General features: G+C 41.5%; 1 protein-coding gene across 4 annotated transcripts in view; it reads left to right on the top strand.

Moving 5' to 3' along the window:
• The window catches only part of LOC117935241 (multiple epidermal growth factor-like domains protein 11), a 145,062-nt gene that overhangs the window by 96,751 nt on the left and 39,912 nt on the right, over window positions 1–8,399 (top strand). The gene's annotated exons all lie outside the window — the stretch shown is intronic.

Below are 8,399 nucleotides of genomic sequence, written 5' to 3'. Positions count from 1 at the left end.
TCTATACAGCTCCCCCTACAGGTTACTCTATACAGCTCTCCCCTACAGGTTACTCTATACAGCTCTCCCCTACAGGTTTCTCTATAGAGCTCCCCTACAGGTTTCTCTATAGAACGCCCACTACAGATTTCTCTTTAGAGCTCCCCTACAGGTTACTCTATACAGCTCTCCCCTACAGGTTACTCTATACAGCTCCCCCTACAGGTTTCTCTATAGAACGCCCACTACAGGTTACCCTATGCAGCTCCCACTACAGATTTCTCTGTAGAGCTCCCCCTACAGGTTACTCTATGCAGCTCCCCCTACAGGTTTCTCTATAGAGCTCCCCCCTACAGGTTTCTCTATAGAGCTCAAAATATAGACGGTGAAAGACAGCCGGTAACATTTATGGATGGCTTGGCTACGGCCATGTGGTCTAAATGTAAACATTTATTCAAATGTAATAACAACTCAATGTGCGTGTTGTTTTTCTGACAACGGCCTGCTCAACAACCCTACTTGTGTCTCCACCACACCAATAAATCTGCATCACATCCCGAAACAACATCTAAATTACTGTCTATTTAAAAAAATGAATAATCCTGGAGTCATTTACCTGGAAGTTTAGTACTTTGTTGAGGTGCCTGCTTCAGTTGAGCTTCTGTCCAGCCGACATGTTATGATGATGTGTGCATAATGTGTGCCTGGCTTTGCAGCAGGTGCGGAACATGCTCTATAACCTGCTGAGGTCCATTTATCAGCTGCTGTTGACTCTGCAGGTTTAGTCCTAGTGTTCCTGTGTATGTCTTGTAATGGAGAAAGGCTACTGCAGCTGCACACCCCATGATATAGGTCAACCTGAAGGAGACAGAGAGCGCGTCGACTTCAGGGCACGGTTGTGTTTGTAAGCAGTAGAAAGAGTGTTGGAGGGAGTAGATTCACTTTATCTCACACTCTATGTTCAGCCTGTGTGGTTGTGTGTGGACTTGATATCATTGGGTTACTATCATTGGGTAGACTTACTGTACAATAGGGCTACTTTTGGGTAGTTGTACATGTTAGTAAATCAATAACAGATGGTGATGTGTTTCACGCTTATAAGAAGGTTCCCTTATAAATCTTAGCAACTCGTTAGTAAATGGTGATGTTTTACACTTGACCTTTTTTGCCTTTATAAATCCTCATGACAAACTCAGTGAACCAATGCCAAGGATGCTGGCTGATGGAGAGACTAAGCGAGTTAAATCTTTAGATTAGAAGTTAATTTAATAAATTACAACATCTTATTAAAGGTAAGAAAACAGAAGAATTTCTTATCTGCATTTACATTGGACGGGCAAGTCCAAGGATGCTTTCAGGTCCTTCTGTTACGCCCCTGAAGAAGGGGAGAAATAATCACGAGAGCGGTACGGTTATGTTTCCTCACTGAGAACTTTATTGTAAGACCGCGACTTCCCCGGGAGCTCTGGTGGAGACCAAAGCAATCAATCTCAGGCTCAGAGATTAGGAGCATTCAGTAGATCACAGATTAATACTTTTACCCTTAATATTACGCACCACAAAACAAAGTAATCAAATAACGTTTACACATTCCTCTTACAATCTTTACCCTTTGTACGCTTGACGGATTTGAACTTAACACAATTATATGAATTTTTCAATCTCTATGGACTAGTACTGAATACATGGTCTATTTACCCTTAGAGTTTTTATTTCCTCACGTACCATGAACTTACTACTACTTTTTAGTGTATAACAGACTATGAATTTTTCTTTTCAACCTGTCACAGTTCCTCCATTTTGAAAAGCTCTAATCACTGAGAGGGACATTAAGCGCGAGCCAACCTGTCTAGCTAATCCACAATGGGTTTTTGTTCAGAGCCGGCGTCACATGACTGAAACCCGCTGAAATGATGATGTGATCAGTCAGAGGCGCTGGTCACTGCCCATGGCAAAAAAAGCCTGCACTGCACTTTAGTGACTTTATTCATAATGGATGATCAGATTCATGCGGAGTCACGGGAGAAGGAATCCTTGTCGCCAAAAAAAGCAAAAATAGGAAGACATGATGTCGTAACTTGTTGGTACGTAACGCTGCTGTGTTTGCAACACGCATTTGAAAAAGCGAGGTGCTAGAGAGCACTGTTTGTCTAACGAGTTACAAAGGATTCACAACCTAATTAATAAACTAATTAAAAGATATATAATATAGATGATTCGCGGGTTCAAACTTTTTTTCTCAACAGCGACTTCGAAGTAATTTCACACCAACGTGGTCCAACGTGGTTATAAAACAAATCCTGCAAGCTTTGTGACGACTGGACAAACGGCGCACCTCGTTTAAAATGCCCACAACTGATTTGTTAAAAACATTATCTTCAATTCAGTGTGATATGTAACTCACGGCGATTTGAGAAAAGCAGATGAGCAACACAACAACAACCGCTGATAAAGCCGCAAGCTGCGATTCCAAGCTTAAACCTTGATTTGTGTCATTCCACGGCCAGGTATTGTTCATTTAAAACGCCCCCTAGTGGTCAATTTGAATGATACTTGCAGTGTATGTATGAGGTCTTTATGTAGACATTAACTGGACGTTTTGTGTTGATTGGACAAACATTTAGTCATTTATAGCCTGATTTGCACTATATCACCTGCAGTTTGTTTGCATTTGCAGCGCCCCCTGGTGTTCAGTTTGAATAAAGGTTTCAGGACGTGGTTCAGGTACTTTTGAGGATATATCCTGAGAGATTTGTGATGATTGGACAATGAATACATGATTTATAGTGAAATGTGTGTAATGCCACTGATGTATCTCACGGGAATTTGAGCTGGCGCTGCTATTATAATAATAAGAAGAAGAAGAACAATAATGATAATAATAAATAAAACAGACAAATTTAGACGAGTTCTCCCACTTCGCTGTTTGAGGGGTGTAGTAAAGTGTTTTGTAAAGTGGTACTGAGTTGGAAATAGAAACAGGATGAATTGTAAATGTTGCATTTATAATTTTCGATAGATTCAGGCCAGGGAAGTGTTAATATTACAGTGGCATGTAGCAGTGTGGGGGGTTTCTGACTGGTGTGTGCAGCAGTAACAGGAGGGACTCTGTGGACCGGTTCCCCCGCCCCCCCGCTGTGTGATCCTACAGTGACTGAGCGGAGAGCGGAGACGAGACACAAGCAGCACAGAGATGACAGCGAGTTTGATAGCTGGACGGAGAACATCAGGGATTTTCAGCAGATGAAAGTAGGACGACGCAGCGGCCGAGTGTCCGTTTGGTTTGGAGCAGCTTAGTTCAGATAGATGGGGCTTTCAGCGGAGCGTTGTTGATTTAAAGGGGATTGTTTCTGCGCTGGTGACTCACAGTTTGATTCTCCGTGTGTCACCACGTGGACGTGAAACCAGCTTTAAACAGAATTTCTGCGTGGTATTGTCAGCGTTACGATCGAAACCTGTAAACGTGCAATTCTGAGCCAAGTTTTGAAATCTACCCGACTGTCTGAACAACATAACTGATATGAGGAGCTGTTTCAGGGAAAAATAATGAATAACAGAAGGTTTTTCTCCAAACTCTCTCTCTCTCTCTCTCTCTCTCTCTCTCTCTCTCTCTCTTGTCAGTTATACTGACAGTTCACTTCTTTGAAAATACTTTTAAAAGAGGTCTAACACCCTCTCAAATCTAAAGACAATGCATCATAAGTCACAGATAAGATTTTTCACTACAGCTGGATTCCTTTTGAGATTATTTCCCATTGTGCTTCTGGGGGAAATTTCCAATAAGAAAAAGCTGTTGAATGGAGCAGAAACAGAAGCAGCTGCCTTGGTTTGAAAAACCAGACAAATAGATAAAGAGAAGACACTGCAGAATGTGGACACCACCCGGTTTGGTCCCCACTCTATCATCCTACAAATGGGACAAACAGGAACTCTTGTTCACTCCACAACTCCACCAGTTCTCCCCCCGAGGGAACCAAGACTTATTTGTGTTCTAGCGCCTCCCCGCAGTCCCCCTCCATGTCGGTCTATTTCGACGATGCTTTGTTATCGTGATTGTTCCGGTCCTTCATTATCGGCTGATTTCTGAGGACTTTGGTTACCTGGTCCTCAGATCTCTGCAGGGTAAATCCAGACCGCTAGGTAGACTATCTGTCCAATCTGAGGACTATGGTTACCTGGTCCTCAGATCTCTGCAGGGTAAATCCAGACAGCTAGCTAGACTATCTGTCCAATCTGAGGACTATGGTTACCTGGTCCTCAGATCTCTGCAGGGTAAATCCAGACAGCTAGCTAGACTATCTGTCCAATCTGAGGACTATGGTTACCTGGTCCTCAGGTCTCTGCAGGGTAAATCCAGACGGCTAGGTAGACTATCTGTCCAATCGGCTTTTTTTCTCGCACAACTAAACCAACTTTTCACAGCGTTCACATGTCTACCAAACAAGTTCCTTCCCGAGACTATTTTGTAGAGGCAGTGTCCAGCACTCTAGATGATTGGGATTGGCTTAAATGCTCACATTATGCTAATTATCAGGTTCATAATTGAATTTAGAAGTCATATCAAGGCTGTTTGTGTTTTCTTTTGGAGATGGTAACTCCCCTTGGGGAGGACTTTGGGATTTTTTACTTTGTAAACCTATAATCTGCACACAAAAAAACATATATAGCACAATTAAGAAAAGGGAAAAAGCTAAAAAGCATAACATGAGCACTTTTAAGACCTTAAAAAGACCTTTTAAGGCCTGCAAATTAGCCTCGGGAAGCAACTTGTTTTGGTGGAACATTCTCGTTCAAAGGTCCACAAAACCTTCACGCTAGAAAGATGCATTCCTTATTTAAAGGTTCTCTCTGGAGTTTTTCACCTCTAGTAGCGCTATGGAGCAGTTACCAATTCCCATCATTAGAATGTAATAATTCTTATGAATTTATTTATAGTGCACTTTTCAAAACAGATGTTACAAAGTGCTTCACATGATGATAAAAACAGAGGTGGCGTGATACACAGTCCTAACACTGGTGTCACACTGTTCCACTCATGCACCAAGAAAGGCAGCAATGTGTCAGCAACGGCAGGGAAGAAAAAGACCGCATGCTACTTGATTTTTTATTTATTTTTTATTATTTGTTTGTATGTATGTATATGTATGTACACGTACAGTATGTATGTGTGTACGTATGTATATATGAATATGTGTGTATGTATTTATGTATATATTTGTATATAATATAGTATATTATTTTATTTATTCATCTTTCTCAAACTGTCTATATTAATAACCCTAACTGTTTATTGTCTAATATTTATCAGTTGGAAAGGGGAGGATATGGGGGATTAACTGCCTTTAAGGACTCCCTCGAAAACGAGATGTCACATCTCAAGGGACTATTCCCAATAAAGAATCTCTTCTACTTAGCGTGGATGTAAACAATGCAGTATTGTAAAAAAATAAATGCTTAATGTGGAAGGAAATGCATCAACCAGCTGTTAGACCTCAGGGATACACACCATTACATTTGTGAGTGACACAATCACACTTTAATAAATTTATTATTCCACACATTACAATCAGTGCACTGCTATTTATAACAAGTAATGCAATTAAGTAACATGTTAAGTTAACCTGACTTGGAATTTTGTTTATTAAAAATTTAATTAAATTGTGATTACTGTAAAATAGCCGACACACAGAACTGTTTAAGGTACGTATATAAAGGGAAGAACGTCGCTGTTAGCCACCAGAAGACTTCAATCTTTACACTTCACTCACATCCACCATAATCAGCAGATATGAAGAAGATAAAGTTAATGATGATGATGATGATGATGGATTCAGCCTGAATATTCTTTATGTCCAAAAACTGGGAAGTTTGAAAGCAGATGGTTGAAAGCAGATGATTATCACTTAATATTGAAAATATGTCTTTCCTGATAAGGCTCATTGGAGTAAAACAGCTTATCTGACATTGTCAATCCTTTTATCAATGATTAGTGATTTTGTTCTTTCAAAAAATGCTTTACAAGACAGAAACCACTCAACATAAAAAGCCACGTCTCTTTAAATGTACAGCGGGCGTAAAACTTGTTTCTAGATAACTCCATTCAAGTGTTTTATTCACTTTATTACGCCTTTAGTCCCGAAATGTCCACAGACCTTCTCCAGCTGGTCCTGCATTGTCTTGGCTTTCCCCTCATGGGGTCCCAGACTGAGGCCTGTCTGGGGGGGGTTCATCCCGGTGGGCCCAATCCAGCCCCGTGTTTGTGTAGCAGTTGTGTACCCTTGTGTGTTGTATATCAGAGAACTTCTAATGAGGGGAGAACTTCCACTCTCAGGAAACCTCCGGCATCTGAACTGGTTGCAGTTCCACTCTGGTTCCAAATGAGGGCGCTCAAGGGCGAGTGCAGAATGAATGGAGGTCTATGGAGCTATACCCCTCAAAATCCACTTAACGCACTTAACTAAAGCCCCCGTGAACTACAACCAAATTCTGCACAATGGGGCTTGAAAGGAAGTGAAAGGCTCTCTGTAGACAGGCTATGTGGCATATCGGGGAAACATGCTGTTTTTTCTCTTTGGCTACTACTACTACGTCGTTTACTACCTGACGTGTAACACAGGATAACTCCTACAGTAGTTCTCCATAGTTGGTTCTAGCCAGTCTCACACCACATGTTATATAACAAATAAGAACGTAATGAATTTAAGCTAAAATTAAACTACCAATAATGTCACATGTTGACAACAAATGAACAGAAAAACACGATTTGAATTCAATAAAGAAACAGAATGCTTGAAGATAAATAAACACAAAACACAGTTTCGCCATGAAAGAGAGATGTTTTTTTTTGCCATCTCCATCTAAAGAATTGGAAAGGGGTTGTACACCCTAACCCTAAAAGCACATTCCTCCAATAGATGGAAGAGCATGTAATTGATGGGATTTCACCCCAAAGTGATAAAATCAATCCTATTTGAATACAGTTTACTTATGTATTGCCTCTGAGCTCGGATGTGTGGTCAGAAAGAAAAAAAAAGAAGCTAATAAAGCATCAAGCAACGTCTTTGAATTCCAAATAGCATTTTAAATATCAGGGCCCATCGATCCACATGTATTTGTTATTTCGGAGGACACTTGTTAGAACTCTGACTTCCCCCAGGGAAATTCAGAGGATTTTCCTTGCTGGGTCCCACTCACGTTATTTATTTACAAAAGTTTTTTTTTTTTTTTTTTTTTTAAATCAACAACTTTTTAATAAGGCTCCTCTCTTCTCCCGTCTTGCACATTTGCGCTGGCTTTGTGAATATAAGATGAATAGCAATTTAAAGGCAGCAGGTTGGGAGCAGGCAGCTTTAATTAGCACAGCTCACATGTTAAAAGTCCTGATCAATACGCTGGTGTGCTGCAGGTTCAGGTTTATGTGGAGCTCATTTCACAGCATGCTAACAATGCAGAATAAGGTTGGACATCCTGCTATAATGCCAAGCTGTCTTTTGGGCTGGTCGGAACATGTCCTCCATTGATTGGACAAGCACAGACGTCCTGTTTCTCTGCGGGTGATTCATCAGCGATGATCGCGTCTCACTCCTTCATAATACATGTGCTTGTTTGCTTCATCTCCGCCATCAACTTCAACGCAGTCGTGGTCCCGAGCAAGACCTGTTTCCCCCTGGAGCTGAGCTGCTGCAGAGCAAGATGGTGGTCAAAGCTCGCTGTCAGTCAAGTTATTTCCTGAAAACCTGAAACGCTGCGCGTACAGCACACAGCAGGCCGTCTCATAAAGAATACAAGAGGCACAGCCAGCGGATGAGGGCTGCCGTCATCATGAAACGCCTCATTGGACCGTTATGAACGGTGGCAGAGCGAGCTTAACACACTGCAGCTAAAGAAAACACACTCAAATACATTTATTAATGTAGCAGACTGGCAGGTGTAGGTTTCACATCTTTAAATTATGACAATGTACGGAGTGCGGTTGTGTAGGACTCTGATACCCAGGTAAAATGCCGGAGGGTAAATTTGGTGCACTGCATAGTGAATAGGGAGGGAAATTGACAAAACTGTGTTCACACGTATTACGTGGTTATTTAGGTACATTTGAGTGTCTAGAATATGGATTTTGCATGCTTTAATGTTAAAAAACACTTAATATTTCTCATGCTGTGTGTCTGAATATACCTGTATTCAGTGTTTCAGCGCCTGTCTCTTTAAGCCCCCAGTTTACATAGGAACACGGGGCCTGCATGTTACATAGGGACACGGGGCTCGCATGTTACATAGGGACACGGGGCCCGCATGTTACATAGGGACACGGAGCCTGCATGTTACATAGGAACACGGGGCCTGCATGTTACATAGGAACACGGGGCCTGCATGTTACATAGGACACGGAGCCTGCATGTTACATAGGGACACAGGGCCTG

This window comes from Etheostoma cragini, chromosome 1 (assembly GCF_013103735.1).
Source record: "Etheostoma cragini isolate CJK2018 chromosome 1, CSU_Ecrag_1.0, whole genome shotgun sequence".
Classification (NCBI taxonomy): Eukaryota; Metazoa; Chordata; class Actinopteri; order Perciformes; family Percidae; genus Etheostoma; species Etheostoma cragini.
Note: the sequence above shows the minus strand (reverse complement) of the source record. Positions and strands in the feature narration are given on the sequence as shown.